Source organism: Phascolarctos cinereus, unplaced genomic scaffold, assembly GCF_003287225.1.
Source record: "Phascolarctos cinereus isolate Bilbo 61053 unplaced genomic scaffold, phaCin_HiC Scaffold_3;HRSCAF=262, whole genome shotgun sequence".
Classification (NCBI taxonomy): domain Eukaryota; kingdom Metazoa; phylum Chordata; class Mammalia; order Diprotodontia; family Phascolarctidae; genus Phascolarctos; species Phascolarctos cinereus.
In genome coordinates, this window is record NW_027555736.1 from 250,260,838 (window position 1) to 250,279,659 (window position 18,822).

An 18,822-nucleotide genomic window follows, 5' to 3' on the forward strand; every position below is an offset into this window, starting at 1 on the left:
AGTTCTCTATATATTTTACAAATGAGGCCTTTATCAGAGACACTGGCTGTAAAAATTATTTCCCAGCTTTCTGCTTCCCTTCTAATCTTGGTTGCGTTGGCTTTGTGCAAAAACCTTTCAATTTAATGTAATCAAAATCATCCATTTTGCATTTCATAATGTCTCTATCTCTTGTTTGGTCATAAACTCTTCCCTTCTCCATAGATCTGACAGGTAAACTATTCCTTGCTCTCCTAATTTGCTTATAGTATCGGCCTTTATATCTAAATCAGGTACCTATTTTGACTATCTAGGTGTAGGGTATAAGATGTTGGTCTGTGCCTAGTTTCTGCCATACTGTTTTCCAGGTTTCCCAGCAGTTTTTGTTAAAATAGTAAGTTCTTATCCCAGAAGCTGGAGTCTTTGGATTTATCAAACAGTAGATTACTGTAGTCACTGACTATTGTATCTTGTGTACCTAACCTATTCCACTGATCCCCCACTCTATTTCTTAGCCAGTACCAAGTAGCTTTGATGATTGCTGCTTTATAATACAATTTAAGGTCTGGTACAGCTAGGCCACCTTCCCTTGCATTTCTTTTCATTAATTCCCTTGATATTCTGGACCTTCCAGATGAATTTGTTATTATTTTTTCTAGCTCTATGAAATAATTATTTGGTAGTTTGATTGGTATGGCACTGAATAAGCAAATTAATTTAGGTAGAATTGCCATTTTTATTACTTGACACTCTCTTAAGACCAGACAAAACAGATCAAGCCCTGATTTGTAGCTTTGCCAATTTCTGATGTATAAATGTTCACACTGAAAATTTAGGGTAGATAAGTAGGGAGGCACAGGGTGATAGAGAGACTGAAGGTTCAATACAATAAGTATTCACTAGAGGCCAGTTTGTATAAGGTAAAAGGCAGCCTGGTTGGCACTGGAGTCAGAAAGATTTGAATGCAAATGTTGCCTCTGATATATGTATGCCAGCTCTGTGTCCACTGCAATTCACTTAACTTCTCAATTCCTCAGGTGCCTCTGAGACTTTCAGCAGCAGATAGGATGCTGATCTGCAATGCTAGAAGGAGATTCCACACCAGAAGTTCCTTAAACCAAAGAAATCACAGACCTGGACCAAAAATGTACAAGGCAATGAAAGACAGAGACAACAGTCCCTGCCTTCAAGAAGCTTATATTTGATTTACATTTGAATATAAAATAAGGTGGGGATACAAGAACATAGGTAGAGAGAGATGTAAGAGACCTCAGAGGTGACTAAGATTACAGATACATTGAGGCCTACAGTGGTTACGGTCACCCAGCTATCAGTTCAGATCTTCCGACCACAGATCCTATACATTTTCCTCCTACCAAAGGAAAGTCAGATTAAACTACTGGCACAAAGCTTTTTGCAGGGTTATAATCAAAATCCAGGTCAGAGCCTGCAAACCTCACACTTACAGGAATTCTGCCTTTTCTGGGGGTCTTGGAAAATCTCAGGTTGCCACTGGTTTGCATGCCAGGATTTCTGAGAAGATAATCTAGCCAAAACTACTGACCCTATGAGTGTCAGGGTCTGCCAATTCCCCTGTAGCTCCTGGCAATTTTATCTTTTTTTTTTTATCTTATTTTATTAGTTCATCTATGATACTAAAGATAACCAGCAACCACTGGAAATCTTTGAGGAAAAGTTTGATGTGGCCAGCAGGAGAATAAAATTCATTTATCCGTGGTAAGGCATAACTAATGTCATCAAACACTACAGTGTCCTAACTTCTTTAGGGATGTTTGCAAAAGAGACCATTCAGCAAGAATATGTTAGAGGAATACAAGCAGGAATAGTGTTATAACAGATGAAAATTATCTTGGTTCACTACCTCTAAGCCCAAGTTTCCTCACCTGTAAAAGAAAAGGACTGGACTAGATTTCTTTGAGATCCCTTCTAGCTCGGAAATTTTTATAATTTCACCATGGGAGACGTATTTAATGTTCTATTTATGACAAGATCTCCATCTCTATACTATGTGGCTTGCTCATTCAGCCCTTTTCAGGGCTGCTCATCCACCTTTGGTGTCTACCTGGCACTCAACTCACCTGTGGCTCCAGGAAACTATAGCATATGCGGCAAGCACACCATGGGAAACCCTTTCATCAGACGGGATACACCAAGTAGAGGGTAATCATCAGGCCTCAAACCCATGGGTAAGATTGGGGGGGGAGGGGTTGTCTATCGCAAGCATGTGAAGATTTCCCCTGGCAGAATGGGTGGATGAGAACAATTTGTTCCAGTTTGTTCCAGCAGCCATGAAGGTGTCTGAAGCAGTTGCTGTGGAGCACTTAGAGCTTGGTCAGACATCAAAGAGGCCAAGGTCATCCACTGCATCCCAAGGTAGTTGTTCTGATTTTTGCCTTGCTACTGGACTTTGATGCCTCAAGCCAACAACTTTGTGCGATTCTGCCTCACCTAAATCCAATTCACGTGCAAGTCAAGACATCACCCCATGATGTCATTGGTTCTCTTTGAAAATGAAAGACAAACAACACCGTGTGACCATCTCTCTGGCCATCATCTATCTACCTATCTCTCTGCCGCATGAGTGTTGGACTCCGCCCTGAATCCCAACGTCCAATAGGCGATCTTCCAAACCACTTCCTGGCTATCTCCACACCACATCACTTGCTCTCTGGTCATCTGGACCTCCCTCCATCCTTTACGTGCTGTCTTCCCCCCTTTAGGATAGAATTCCTTCAGGGCAGAGACATTTCTGATTCCTTGTATCCAGCACTTAGCACAGTGACAGGCACATAGTAAACACTTAATAATTGCTCTATCTTTCTAGCTAGCTAGCTAGCTATCATCTGTCTATCCAGAGGAATCCTGAGATGATCAAAGGGATGCATTAGTGTCAAAACGGAATGGTGGCAGACTGAATTGATTCTGGTAGAACTGGAGAGGCTGAAACTCAGTACAAGGATATTAGGAGGAGCTGCGGGTCAGAGGTGAGGATTTAGGAATGAAAAACAATGATACTGTAGGAAGGCAATGACACACATAAGTTAAATTTATCTCATCAAATATTGTTAAGTGCCAAGACATGGTGCCCAATATTGGGAATACGAAGATACAGTAGATCCTTCATAAAGGGAAGTGGAGGACAAAAACACAAATAATTACGATATAAGAGAGAGTGAGAAGTGTTAGAGGACTGGGGTTGAATATCAGTTGTGAAACCTTGGCAGTTCACCTCTCTCAGCCCCAGTTTTCTCAACTGTAAAATGAGGGGATTGATAATTTGGGGAGCTTCTGGGAGGGAACAGTAAGAATGGTGAAAAGCCTTGAATCCGTGCCATATGAGGGTCATTTGAAGAAGATGGGGAGGGTTAGACTGGGGAAGAGAAGACTCAGGGTTAGGCATGTGATTAGCTGGGGTCAAGGGCTACTGCGCGGAAGAGGGATTGGACTAGTTCTATTTGGCTCTCAAGAGACAGAGAGTAAGCCAAGAGCTTTAAATAGAAGTTCAAAGAAAGAAATTTAGGATTGATATCATGAAAACTTTCCTAACAATTAGAGCTGTCCTGAAGTGGAAAGAATTACTCTTCATTAGCACTCTGTCAACACCCTCCCTGAATCCCATGGCTGTGCAACCACTCTTAATGGTGGATGTCTCTTCCCACACTCCCAGAGCCCAGGGTGCTGACCTCACTGAGCAGCTAGGATGCTCTAATAGGCTAAAAGTTAGGCAACCTGCCTGTGTGTATGACACTTCAGGCATGTCCGTAAACCTTACTGTGACTATTTCCTCATCTCTGATAATCCCTGCCCCCTCCCTACTGCGTGAGGAAGTTGGAAGGAATCACTGAGTAATTTCCACAAAGAATTTAGTACTGGAGGGGTGGGGGGGAGGGAATGGCCAAGGTCACAGACCTAGAGCTTTGAGCTGAAGCTTAAAGGTCCATCTAGTCTGACCCCTCATTTTACAGATGAGGAAACTGAAGCATAAGAAGGTTAATGGTTTGCCCGAGGTCATACAGGTTGTGACAGAGATAGTATCCAAGCCTAGGCTCTCTGATCTTAGGAGAAAGGTATTGCTCCCATATAGCATACTGGTGATATGATTCTGTTCGTATTCTCTCACCCATTCCTTTGTCACCATCCTGGCTTTTCTTAGATTGTGGGCCACCACTGTCTTGCTCCCTGGAAAGTTTAGAGAATTCTCCTCCAAGTTGAGACTCACCTCTGACCTCATCATGGCTATTCTAAAGGGAGACACTGGGGAACAAGGCTTCCACGGTAGACAGTGGGGAACAAGGCAGAGCACTGACCCTCTCTCCCTACCCCCAAACTCAAACCTGCCTTGACAACAGCTGGTTTTTGCCAGGAGTAAGAATGTATTCTTACCTGGGCAGGGAATTTGAGCTTCCTAAGGTTTTTGAATAGAAGAATGATGTGGTGAAGGATGGGCTAAAGAATGGTGAGATTAGAAGCAAAACAAAACAAAAAACAATTAGGAAGCTGCTATAGTCACCAGACAAGCACCTGAGCTGGGGTAGTTGCAAAGGGAATGAAAAAGAGGGAACAGAAGTAACTGATAATTATTGAAATTGAATCAGCAAGACCTTGCAACTGATTGGAAAAGTGGAGGGATGAGGGGCACAGAGGGAAAGGGAAAGGAATATGAATGGAAGTGTCCACTCCTCTCCCAATTTCCTGACTCCATAATCTCCCCAGTCCTGGAATGACTTCTTGCTTAAGCTTTGTTGACCCTTCAGCCATTTGATACAGGAATCTTAATCTCTGATCCTATAATGCAGGTGTCCTCTTAGAGGGAATCCAGGCTTTCAATCAGCTACAATGGGCCTTGTTTGAGTGTGGAGCACTTTAGAAAGGCCGTAAGAGAGAAGTACATATTTACCTAAGCCTGTGATGCTTGCAAAGCAATTACTGGAGGCTGAGAGGTCCTTTCAGTAGCATTCCTCCCTCAGACATAGGTGACTCATTCTTACCTGGGCTATGTAGGTCTTGGTAATTGCTAGGTATCCTGTCAGCCTGCCTACTCAGTTGATTTAGTATCAGAATCACAGCATTGCAAAAGACCCCAGAGGCCTTCTTGTTCAATAATGTTGAAGAGAGTTGTGGTCAGTGTTCTTTTTGCTTTTTCCAGTTGTCTGTCTAAGGTGGCCCTTACCACAAGTCACAATCAGGGAAGCCTTTAGTCATGGAAGCACATTAGCCATGGTATACAGTTTCATGTGCTGAGATGAAACCTTTATATCAATTGTAGGAACAATCACTGATTGTGGGATCTAAGACCTATTTTAGCAATTTAGAGGCTGACTGAATATTAGCTCTACCATTACCCTTAGCAAATTCTATCCCCAAATTCCCAACTCTACACACTTTTTAATTCTTCCTACCTAGAAAATCACTTCAACCTCTTTCACAGGTTATTTTTAAGGAAGAAAACATGACATATTCAATTCAATTTAACAAACATTTTAAAAAACCTCTTACGTCCTACATACCATGTTAGGTACTGGGGATGCAAAGACAAAAATGAGAATAATTCTTGTCCTTAAGGAGTTTACATCCTACTGGAAAGAAACAACATATAATATGTAATATAAATATATAAACATATAATGTACAGAGAAGCAATACAAAAATATATGCCAAGTAAAGGCAAAGCAATTTGAGGGAAGATGGGGAGGAAAACTCTGACAACTGAGGGAATCAGGAAAAGTCTAATATAGGAGGTGCTTCTTAAACTTAACTTTAAAAAGATCTAGGGACTGTAAGAAGCAGAAATGAGGAAAAGTATACTAAGTAGGGAGGATGACCACTAAACAACCAGAAAGACCTAAAATACCAAGGATAGAATATCCTATAATGAGCTTTATCTATAGCAAATGCTCTTAAAATAGGATCCATGTGCCCAGAAGGGATTTGTGCATAGCTTTCAGGCACCTAGGTGCTGCAGTGGATAGAGTACTAGGCTAGGAATCAGAAAGGCTCAACTTCATGAGTTCAACTCCAGCTTCAAACGTTTCCTAGCTGTATGACCTTGGGCAAATCACTTACCCCTGTTTGCCTCAGTTTCCTCATCTGTAAAATGAGCTGGGGAAGGAAATGACAAGTCATTCCAGTATCTTCACCAAGAAAACCCCAAAAATGGGGTCATGAAGAATCAGATATGACTTAAATGACTCAACAACAACAATTCAGGGAGTCCATGAACTTGGATGGAAAAAGAAATTACTTCTTTATTTTTACTTCTTTCTTTCTTTTTTTTTATTATTATTCTTTTTATTTTTACTGCTTTCTAACTGAAAGTTACCATTTTCTCCCATTACAAATTTTTTTAAAATTACATTATTCTGAGAAGGGGTCCATAGTCTTTACCAAAATGCCAAAGAGGTCCATGAAACAACAAAGTTAAGAGTCCCTGGTGTAAAGTAACCCCCGAAAACCAATGGGAAACATTGTCTGAGAAGGTGAAGTTTAAAGCCATTAAGGTATCACCTGTTTGAAGAAGTAACCAATGATCTCTCAAGGGTCAAAGCTAATGATATATTTTTTCAACCTTCATCCTTCATCAGAGAGGTCACTTACTCCCTGAAACCTATGACCCTGCTGATCACCTTCTCCTCCTTGGTTACCCTCTCCTTCTTAGGCTCTCATGACTGCTCTTTCTGGTTTTCTTCCTCCCTGTTGGAGAATGCTTTAATCTTCTTTGTTGAATCTTCAACCATGGCATGCCCACTAAGCCTGGGTATCCCCTAAGGCTTTGTCCTGGGCCTTCTTTTCTTCTCCCTCTATATTATTTTACTTGGTAATCTCAAACTCTGCAGGGGTTTGGTTCGATTATCACCTCAATGCCAAAGATTCCCAGGTCTATATTTCCAGCCCTGACCTCCAGTCTTAAATCACCAAGTACCCATTGAACACCTTGAACTGGCCATATCCCATAAGCAGCTCAAACTCAGTATGTCTACAATGGAATTTGTTATCTTTTCCCTAAAACCTTTTCTTTTTCATAACTCCCCTATTATATCAAGAGCATTATCATCTTCCCAGTCATCCAGACTCATCTTCAGTATCATCCTCAAGAGTCTCAAAATCAATCCATATTTCCAATCTGTTTTCAAGTCTTTTCCTTTTTCACTTCATGACATCTCAAGTATGCATCCCCTTCTCTCCACTCACACAACCACCATCTTGGTCAAGGCCCTAGTCACTTCATGTCTGAAATACTGTAATAGCCTTTTACTTGGATTCCTTACTTCATCTCTCATTCCTTCATTCCATTCTCCACAAAGCTGCTGAAGTAATTTTCCTAATGTATAGGTCTGATTGTGTCACCCCCCACCCCAATACACACACACACAGACACACACACCAATTCAAAAAACTCCAGTAGTTTCCTATTACCTCTAGCATCAGAGACTGCAACTCCAGTGTCCATGTTGTGTGCCAAATATATGTTTGCCTAAAAGACTATTTCATGGAGAACTCACACAAGGCAGGTGCTCACATGGTGATCACAAGAAGCAATACAAGCACACTCTCAAGGACTCTTTGGAGAACTTTGGAATTGATTCCTTGACATGGAAGACACTGGCAAAGGACTGCCCGGCATGGCTTGCCTCCATCAAAGTAGATGCAGTGCTCTCTGAGTAAAGCAGAATTGAAGTGGGTCAAAGGAACAGTGAGATGTGCAAATTTAGAGACCTCTCCACCAAAGGTTCATATGGACTATCAGTGTCCGACCTGTGATAAAGGCTCTGAGCTTGTATCAATCTCATTAGCCACAGTCAGACACACTGTATCTTGACTCCAACATATGATGTCATTTTGGTCCTCTTCAAGAACAAAGGACAGCAACCAACCAGTCTCTCAAAATCCGTCTGAGTTCATGTTCATTGTTTCCACAACACTCTCTATCCGTTTCATCCTCTGCCATTCCCCTTTCCTTTTGCCTTCAATCTTTCCCAACATCAGGGTCTTTTCCAGTGAGTCCCATCTTTTCATTATGTGGCCAAAGTATTTCAACTTCAGCTTCAGTATTTGACCTTCCAGGGAACAGCCTGAATTAATTTCTCTAAGTATTGACTGATTGGATCTCCTTGCTGTCCAAGGGACTCTCAAAAGAATTTTCCAGTACCTCAATTTGAAAGGGTCAATTCTGCAGCATTCAGCTTTCCTTATAGTCCAACTCTCAGCATTGCTACTGGAAAAACTATAGCTTTGACTACACGGACCTTGGTCAGTAAGGTAATGGCTCTCCTTTTTAGTATGCAGTTCAGATCTGCCATAGTTCTCATTACAAGGAGCAAATGTCTTTTAATTTCATGGCTGCAGTCACCATTTACAGTGATCTTTGAGCCCAAGAATACAAAATCTGACACTGCTTCCATTTCTTTCCCCTCTATTTGCCAGGGAGGATCTACCAAGCTACATCAGAATTGTTCTACAACTGTTCTGCAATTACAGATGAAGGGACCCTAGGCACCATCAAGTTCTGTTCTCAAAGTGTGTTCCAGGAACCCCTAGAGGGGAATCTCCTAAGACCGTTTCAGTCAGTCAATGAGGTTAAAACGATTTTCTTCATAATGCTAATAATCCTTATAGAAGATAACCTTATATAATTGTCTGGAGCACTGAGAGTTTTAGTGACTTGTCTAGGGGTCACAAAGACAGAGGCAGAAGATATATAGATATCAATAATGAACAGATAAACACAGATAAATATAGATATATGTGTATACATATATGTATGTGTATGTATTTATATTCACAGAGAGAAAGAGAGAGAGAGAGAGAGACAGAGAGAGAGAGACCACTCTCTCCAGGGGACTCTGGATACATATACACACACACAATACATATATTCATGCACATGCACACACCTATATTATATACGTATGTGTTACATCACATACATGTGGATGTATTATATGTGCATGCAAACAATATACATACATGTATATACATTGTGCATGTATGTTCATATAAAACATATAACCTATATCACACATACACATAAACGTTCTAACAAAAAAAAATTCTTTATTAAGAAACCCATACAGACAGCATAATATGGTAGAAAGAACACTAGACCAATTACTGTAAAATAACAGGATTATACTGGATCAGTGGTTCTCAAAGTTTTTGGTCTCAGGTACCCTTTACATTCTTAAAATTTATTGAGGACTCCCTCCCAAAGAGTTTTTGTTTATATGGGTTGTATTTATTTATATTTGCCACATTAGAAATTAAATTGGATTAGCATTATTATGAAAATAGTTTTAACCTCATTGACTCCTCCTGGGGGTTCCTGGACCATACTTTGAGAACAGAACTAGATGATCTCCAGAGTTCCTTCATCTCTAAAAATTCCATGACCATCTAATTATGAACACATCGAAATTATGACATCGAACCAACGTGGACAGTCAAACTAGGTGTACAGGCATGGGTAAACGAAGGAGCTAGAAGTACCAGCCGTGTTACTGTTCACTCTTAGAATTTGCAGCTTCACTGAAGAGAGTTCATGGTGAGGACTACTCACCTCTGGCATTTGTTTTTCCTCTTTGTCCAGTGCATGCCAAGTTTGCTGGCCTTTAAGAAGTTCAGTCTTTAATATAGACCTCCTGGTGGTGATGGGTCAGAATGACCTGGGTTGAGGTGACATAGTATGTAAAGTAACTAAGTGTGTGTGGGGGCTTTGTGTCTGTGTCCTAAGGCTCCCCTGTGGCTGTCTTTTACAAATCAAGGCAAATCCTTAGATGGGGTCATTTGTAGTGGGAAAGTTTACTCTTCTCAGGTTAAGTTGGACGGAGGCATTCTGACATGGTAAGAATTTTCAGATGATCCCTTAAGATAGGAATACAATATAGGATTATGCTAACAGAATCAGAGAATAGGGTACCTCAATTATGCTATGGGAGGGGTGGAGGAAGGAAGTAAAGGTCTGTTGAGCTTCTGTGACTGTTGATATGGAACAAATAGCTACCAGCAACCTTTAGAGATACATTTTTCTTTTTTCTTTCTTTCTTTCTTTTTTTTTTTTCTTACTCTTGTGTTACATTCAACACTTAAGAATGGGATAAAGAAATGTTCCAGTCCTTGGACAGGGACATTTAGGAATATTGAGGCGGGGGTGTGACCAGAAACTTAAGTTTAAGTTTTGCTGGAGAGGCAGCTAGGTGGCACAGTGGATAGAGCACCAGCCCTGGAATCAGGGGAACCTGAGTTCAAATCTGGCCTCAGACACATAATAGTTCCTAGCTTTGTAACTCTGGGCAAGTCACTTAACCCCAATTGCCTCACCCCCCAAAAAAAATAATAAGTCAGTTTTGCTGGATTGTAATTTTGTAATAAAGGGTTTCTGCATGTCTTTTCTCTTGTGTGTGTCTGGAGGCAGTGTGAGTGGAAGGAAAAATGAATGATTAATTAAAGCACAATTTTTAAAATTATAAATGTTTAAAAAATACCATATATATGTATATATATATATATATATGTGTGTGTGTATACACATGCACACACACACACACACACACACACACACACACACACACACACACACATATATTTATCCTAGAAGCAAGAAAAGAGCCACTAGAGCTTCTTGATAATGGAATAATGGCATGGTCCCAGCTGTACTTTATAAATAAATGCCAGTTTGGTAGGTATATGGAGGGTGGACATGACAGTATAGGGACTGCAGATAGTGAGATAAGTTAGGGGACTATTGCAGTAGTCCTAGTGAAAGGTTATGAGGATCAACATCCCCAACAGATGCTTAACCAAATTCTCTGTAGACATTTCCACTGGCAAGTAGCCTCTTCCAACCCAACTCTATTTAAAAAAAAATAGCACTTGTTTCATTAGAGAGAGGAAGGAGGAGAAGGAGGAGGAAGGGGAGGAGGAATAGGACCAGATCTGTGACTTTATGGGTGTAGGGAGGTCCTGGGGAGGAACTTCCTTTGCCTATGCAGAGTAATTTATAGTCTTAGAGTTCTGCCTAGAACACTGAAAGTTTGAGTGACATGTACAGGGTCACACAGCCAGTATGTATCAGAGGTGAAACTTGAATGCAGCTCTTCCTCGACTCTGAGGTTCTCTCTCTATTCTCCATGCCACACTGTCTCTCTCAATTGCCATTGTCACCAAGCATCACCATTGTCTCATCATCATCATCTCTTCCACATGACCACCCTTTAAATATTTAGAGAAGGTTTCATATTCGTCTCTTCTCTAGGCTAATTATTTCTAATTCCTTCAGCTATTTCTCATAACCTCCTCAACTTCCTCTTCCTCCTTCTCATATGTTTTAGCAGAATCAGTGTCTACAGCTTGTGATCAATATCGGATGGAACAGTGAGTAAGGTGTAGCAACAATTTTTGTAGCAGGAGATCCAATTCTGAGTCCTAGGCATAAGACCTTGGCTCAACTTTCATCAGTTTGTAGGTCTCTTCCTGGAATGCAGACGCTGATGGGAAGAAGCGCTGAGGGAGTTCTTTAAAGATGAATGTCCTCTAGTATGAATTGGTAAGACTTTTATCTTGTTGAAGTTTTATTTTTTGTCCTTCAGATTCAACTGTAATTGCCCCAGATCAAGTATATAATTCCTCTTCTGGAGAATTTTTAAGAGTTAGGGGGTACTGGAGTGGGTACCTACTCTACCATCTTGTTGAGCTCATCTTATAATTGATTTGTTTTTACCTAAATGCAGGAATTTACATTTATCCCTGCTGAATTCCATTTGTGATTTGAACCTATCTTATAAAATCCTGCTTCTGTCATCTGGGGCTTTTTCCTCTTCTTACTGACTGTTTCATTTGTCTGTGCATTCCTAGTGTCTAACATAGTGCCTGGCATTTAATAAATAGTTAGGCACTTAATAAATTCTTATCGATTGATTGACCTGCAGATTTGATAAGCATGCCATCTCTGTCAATATTCAAGTTGCTAATCCAAGTTGCTAACACCTTTCCTAGGGAAAAGATGAGTTACTAGGAGAAATAAAAGCTTTTGTATTTGAACACTTAAAAATCCTGAATAACCTCTTTGAAAAGTCTACAAAAGACTCTCTCTCCCCACCTCAAGAAATAGGAGATATAAGTAACAATTTTATTACCTCTTTCCATGTATGTGCTATAAATATAATCTTTCCTGGAAGCTTCTTTCATCCCCTTCTCCTAATTTCCGGTTTTCTTTGAGCACTCCCTAAAATGCTATTTCTGTGGAAGAAACATGGTACATAAGAAGGCTGGGACATTTGTATTTGTGTATGTTTTTTAATGTGCTTGATCTTGTTCTGAGAATAATTGTCTGGATGATTTTTTAAAAGATTAATTAATTAATATTACTTAGGCATGGTTGTTAACCCAGCTATAAATCCACTTAATTGTAGTAACATCTGTCCACAACGATAGATGCTCAGAATTTTCTTCAGATGCCTTGCTGAAATCAAGATATAGTGGGAAAAGCACAGGACTTTCTGACTTTTGAGTCAGAATAACTCAATTTAAATTCTAGCTTTGAACTTGAGCAAATTACTTCATTTTTCTGCACTTCAGTTTCTGTATCTGTAAAAAGAGAGATTTGGATCAGACAGCCTCTTGATTCTGTAATATGTTCCATAATTTTGTCAGGAACCAAAATCAGGTTTCTATCATTTCTAAAATCCATCTTTTGGAAATTAGGACATTTTCCCACTTCCAGTGTTCTGATGCCTCTACTAGTCTCCATGATTTCTGCCAAATACTATATTAGTGGCTCTACTATCACTTCCACAAGTTCTTTCAACACTTAGGGATTTAAATATAGAGATATTTCAATGACCTATAATTTTGTTGAGGTAGGTGCTTCTTCCGCCTATGCAGATTTCAACCTCTATATATACTGATTGCTCTACTTCTGTTCCTTGGCCACCTCCCTCTACTACTCTCCCCTCTCCATGGTTTTCAAGATTCCCTGGGGGGAAGGGAGCCCAGCTGGCAGGCAAAGTTCCCTTCCCCCAATTTTATTCAGGGACATTACTCTTAACATTCTATCACTATGCCTTCCCTCTCAAGGTTTATTCATCACGGGTCAAGTAGATAGAAAGTTGAGGTCTTTCCCACACAGGTAAGGACTCTTACATTGTGATTTAATGTTTCAGTAATAGAAGAAACTTTGAATAGCTCTATCAAAACAAGACAAAGGTCTCACTTGACTTATCACAGCACCTGCCGCTTCAATTGTTTGGGAGGCCAAGCAAAGTTAATCAATACCTAGGGCATTTGAATCAATCTTTGCTAAATCAATCTGTGCTGATATTCATGTTACACAGTCTAATAGAACGAGTACTGAGTTGGAATGGAAACCATTTCCAGCTAACTGTGAGGTTTTAGACAAATCACCTAATCTCTTAATTCTTTGGTGTCCTATCTGTGAATTGGGGAATAATAACGCCTGCTCTGTAGAAGTAAAAGCATTTTGAATTATTGGAAGGCAAATGTCCAACCAATACAAAAAGCAGAGTCAAAATCCTTTGCCTTAAGTACTACTACTAGAACAGAAGATCTTCTTCTACCACCAATATGGCCAGACCTTCTCCAGTGTTGCTTCAGGTCCCTATCATTCTTTAAATTTTAATTATAGGCCTTAAGGCTCTTAGCAGCAGGCCCCTCCAAGACTTATTAACTTTCCTTCCTTTATGTTTCCCAGGCTCTACTGAGAACAGTCCAGGGTTTTGCTTTGTCCAGTGATTTTGTCAGCATGGTTTAACATTTCCCTGAATCCCATTCCACTAATGACAGTTCAATGTAATACAAAAAGGGACAAATAATCCACACTATACCTCACACATCTATTTACTGTCCATGACCAACAAACCCTCTCTTTACTTTGATAGGCATTTATGCCTTCATCTTAGGATTTACTCTTGTGATAGATATGTATATAACCTTCCAGTTTCACCCAAGAGTGTCAATATGCTGGCTCACTTATCCTTGATTAGATTATGGGTTATCCAGGACAGAACTCTTCTTAAGTGTGTGCAAAGCTTTGCACATTGATGTTGATAGGCCTTTTAAGGTTTACAAATCATTTTTCTGAGGGTTATTCATAAATGTATCATCATCCTCATCTTACATATGAGGAAACTAACATTCAGGGATGAGTGATGTAAGCTCCCCTAGGACAGGGACTGTTTAATTTTTGTATTTGTATATCTCCAATGCCAAGCATAGTGCCTGGCATGTAGAATACACTTAATAAATGGTTATTGATTAATATTCCACTCAGTACAGACTTAATACATTTTTTTTTCAAAATAATGATGGTGGCTTTTGCCATTTGGGTGAAGGAACAGGAGAAAGGGGAGAGAAGTGAAGGGTAAGTCGTAATGATATAGTGAATGTTTTGAGGAAATATTTAATAAGTAATACTGGAAAGACAGGTGGATAGAAACAGCCTATCTTATTAGCAACCAACTCTGACTAACTGATAAGAGATTTGATTGATAAATGTTGATCCTATCCCAGAAATAATGGGGCAGTGAAATCAGATGTTGGCCCACAGAAATAACTGATTCGCCGCAGAGCCAAGGGAAAATCAGAAGTAGGAATGTTGGGCCATGCTGATTGGCATGCAAACACTGAAGGCTGAAGTTGGTCCTTAGGTTAAATTGTTTTTTATACTCCTCTAGGTATTGGAAGGTATATGTTACTGTTTATAGCAAATTTCTGTTGGATTATTTTATCCAGATTTATTTATTATTATTTAATGATCAATGTGTCATACAATCAGTTGTGATCCAACAGCTTTTAATGTCTCATTAATTGCAAATGCATATTAGTAATTTTATAAGTCAATTTATTGAACAGGAAAGATAGGTGTTGATTCCTAAATATCCCCATTGATGCCCAGTGAGTACAGACCCTAGACAGTGAGTCAATCAGTCAATGGACAAACTTTATTAAGTGTCTATTCTGTGTCACAGTACTCCATACCCTGTCTTAGGCATCAAGGATATAAACAAAAAATCAAGACAGTCCCTTCCCTCAGAGAGTTTACGGAGGGGAAGGGAGGAGGGGAGGAGACATAGTATACTTGCACAGCAGTAAATACAGCATATACAGCAGCTAGGTGGCACGGTAGATAGAGTGCCAGGCCTGGAATCAGGAAGACTCATCATCCTGAGTTCAAATCCAGCCCCAGACATTTATTAACTTTGTGACCTTGGGCAAGTCACTTAGCCCTGTTTGCCTCAGTTCCCTCATCTGTAAAATGAGCTGGAGAAGGAAATGGCGAACCACTCCAGTATCTCTGCCAAGAAAGCCCAAATGGGATCAGGAAGAATAGGACACAACCGAAAATGACTGAACAGCACAAATACAGCATATACACAAAACAAATACAAAATGATGGGGGTGGGGCACTAAGAAGTAGGGAATCAGAGAAGGCTTCTCAAAGAAGGTGACATTTGAAGGGAACTAGGAAGTTCAAGAGGCCAAGAATAAGAGGCAACGCATTCCAACCTAGGCAAAACTTTGAAAACAGGACACGAAATATTGCGTACAGGGAAGAGTGAGTAGGCCAGTTTGGTTGAAATATAGCACGTGTGAGGGGGAGTAATGTGGCATCAGTCTGTAAAGATAGGTTGGAGGCAGATTGTGCAGGATTTTAAATGCCAACCAAGTTTATGTTTTATCCTACAAGCAATAAAGAACCAGAGGAGCTTCTTGAGCAAGGGTGTGACCTGGTCACACCTGTGCTTTAGGAATATCACTTTGGCAGCTGTGCAGAAGAAGAACTGAAGAGAGAAGAGGGTGGCTGCAGGGAGGCCAATTAGGAGGCTGTTTGCAGTAGTGAGGTGATCGGGGAGGAAGGTCTGGAATGGCTTGGTTGTGATTTGATCAGTGAAAAGGGGATAAATAAGGCAGCTAGGTGGCACAGTGGATAGAGTGCTAGGCTTGGAATCAGGATGACTCATCTTCATGAATTCAAATCCAGCCTCAGACACTAGCTGTGTGACCCTGGGTAAGTCACTTTACCCTGTTTGCCTCAGTTTCCTCATCTGTAAAATGAGCTGAAGATGGAAATGGCAAACTACTCCGGTATCTTGGCCAAGAAAACCCCAAAAAGGGTCACAAAGAGCTGGACCCAACTGAAATGACTGAACAACAACAAAACACAGCATAGTGGAAAAAACTCTGGCACTGGGGTGTGAGGACATAGATTAAAATCCTGCTTCTGATGCTTACTCAGTCAAACCCCCCCCCCATATTTATTAAGCACCTACTATGTGCCAGGAACTGTGTTAAATACTGGGATACAGAGAAAGGTAAAAGACAGTTGATGCTCTCAAGGAGCTAATGATATAATGGGACAGACAACATGCAAACTACTATGTACAAATAAGCTATATGCAGAATACATTGGAAATAATCAAGGGAGGGGAGGCACTAGAATTAAGGGGGATTAGAAAAGGCTTCCTGTGTAAAGTGGAATTGAAGCTGGGACTTGAAGGAAGCCAGGAGGCAGAAATGAGGAAGGAGAATATTCCAAGTATGGGGGACAGCCAATGAAAAAGTCAGAATATGGAGCATCTTGTTTGAGGAACAGCCAGGAGGCCAGTGTCCCTGGATAAAAGAGCACACGTCATTTTGGGAGAAAGACTTAAGCAGAGTAGAAAGGGCAGGGGGAGGTGCAAGTTATGAAAGACTTTGAACACCAGAGGACTCAATATTTGATCCCAGAGGTAATAGGGAGTCATTGGAGTTTACTGAGGGAGGGTATGTGTGTGTGTGTGTGTGTGTGTGTGTGTGTGTGTGTGTGTGTGTGTGTGTGTGTGTGTGAGAGAGAGAGAGAGAGAGAGAGAGAGAGAGAGAGAGAGAGAGAGAGAGATGGTCACACCTACTCTTTAGGAAGGTCACTACCTAGGTGACTTCAGGTAAGTCACATTCCTTAACTATAAAATGATGGAGTTGGATGAGATGATCTTGAAGATCCCTTCCAGCTTTAGAGCTAAGCCCCATTAATTATACTGTGAGCTCCTTAGCAGTAGAGTAGGAACTGGTTTGTACAGGTATTTGTGTGTATGTGTGTGTGTTTGTTTTGCCTTTGTTTTAATCTCTTTTGCTTAGCAAAGTGCCTAGCACTTTGTAGTAGGTGCTTAATATATGCTTATTGACTTGACTTACCTTTATCTGTCATTCTTCTATCCTTGGGAGCCACTGAAGTTTAATGAAATGGTCAGACTTATGTTTTAGGACTATAAACTTGATAGCTGTATGGAAAATGGACTGGAGAAGGGAAAGACTTGAGGTAGGGCTATTGAATAGACCAGGTGAGAGGAAATAAAGAACCAAACTAGGGGTTGTATGAGTAGAGAGAAAGGGAGCAAATTCAACAGATGCTGTAAAATCAACAAGATTTGACAACCAGTGGGATATGTGGGGTGAATGAGAGCGGAGAATTACTGATAACTGTAAGATTGAGAATCTAGGTGATTAAAAGGATGGTGATACCCTTCAAAGAAGGAAAGGGTTAAAGGGGAGAAATAAGTTCCATTTTGGACACATTGAATTTGAGGTGCCCATAGGAGATCTAGTTTAAAAAATCAAATAGTCTATCAATAATATGGGACTAGACCTTAGAAGAGAGACTAGGGTTAGATATTTAGTTCTGAAGGTCACCTGCACAGAGGCAATTATTAAACTCGTGAGAGCTACTGAGGTCGCCAAGAGAGAAACAAAAGGTAGAGAGAACAGAAAAGAGGGCCCAGAAAAGGGCTTTGGAACATATTCACAAACTGGAAGGTGTGATATAAATGATAATCCAACCAAAGAGACTGAGAAGGAAGTCGGACAGATAAGAGAACCAAGCTCTCTTAGTGAAAGATATAAGCAGAGTACCAAAAATCCAGAGAAGAGAGAGCACCTGGGAAGAGATGGTAGTCAATAACGTCAAATGTTGCAGAGAGGTAAAGAACGATGAGGAGTGAGAAAAAGCCACTGGATTTAGAAATAAAAAGTGTTGCTGGGCTTAGAGAGAGCAGTTTCAATGGAATAGTAGGATGGAAGCTAGATTGCAAAGTGTTGGGAAGTGGAAGATAAAGTGGAAGCAACTAGTATACACAACTTTTCTCTATGAGTTTGGATATTAAAGAGAAGAGATATACAATGATAGTTTGAGAGGGTTAAGTAAGGGTTATTTTAAGGATGGGGAGTTTTTAGGAATGTTTGAAGGCCACAGGGAGGCAGCCAGTGAATAAGGAGACCTAGGAACACTAGGGAGACCTAGGGAATATTTAAAGGTTCAAACTCCAGAAGAAACAGAAAGGGATGGGTTCAAGGGCACAAGCAGAGATTTTAGGAGAAGGTAAGGGTACTGTCTACACTGTCTAATTTATCTTTATAGTCCTCCCTACCCCCCAGCAAGCAATTTATCCCCATTGATATTTTTTTCTCAGTTACATGTTAGTATTTTTACAAAACAGATTACATTGACCAATAGATTTGCTTCTCTGCCAGTCAATGAGCCAATCAATTGAATCCAATTATTTCAGCCAAGTTGACTACTTAAAAAAAATTAATTGGCATCTAATTGGCCACAGGTTGTATATGCAAACCAGGTGGCATTTTATCACCTGGATTATTTCCTTATCTTGAAATCTGCCATGCAGGTTTTTCTTCATCTTTAACTGCCTAAAAATCTCAAAACGTTCAAAACTGAGCATATTACTGTCACCCCCAAACCTACTATCTCTTCTCTCTTTATTTTCTGCTAATGGTACCAGCATTCACCAATCCTCCCATGTTCAAAACCTTGCTGTTATCTTT

The 18,822-nt window shown here is 40.3% G+C and overlaps 1 long non-coding RNA gene across 3 annotated transcripts in view; it reads left to right on the forward strand.

Annotated features, from left to right (window-relative positions):
* LOC110220615 (uncharacterized) overlaps positions 1 to 18,822 on the forward strand; it is a 49,318-nt gene that overhangs the window by 24,578 nt on the left and 5,918 nt on the right. The window contains exon 3 of one of the 3 annotated variants that reach the window (XR_013485472.1): positions 1,017 to 9,538. This is a non-coding gene — a long non-coding RNA (uncharacterized LOC110220615). Of the gene's footprint in view, positions 1 to 1,016; positions 10,367 to 10,544; positions 11,540 to 18,822 lie in introns of those variants that run through there. The other 2 variants (XR_013485471.1, XR_013485473.1) reach the window with 2 other exon arrangements.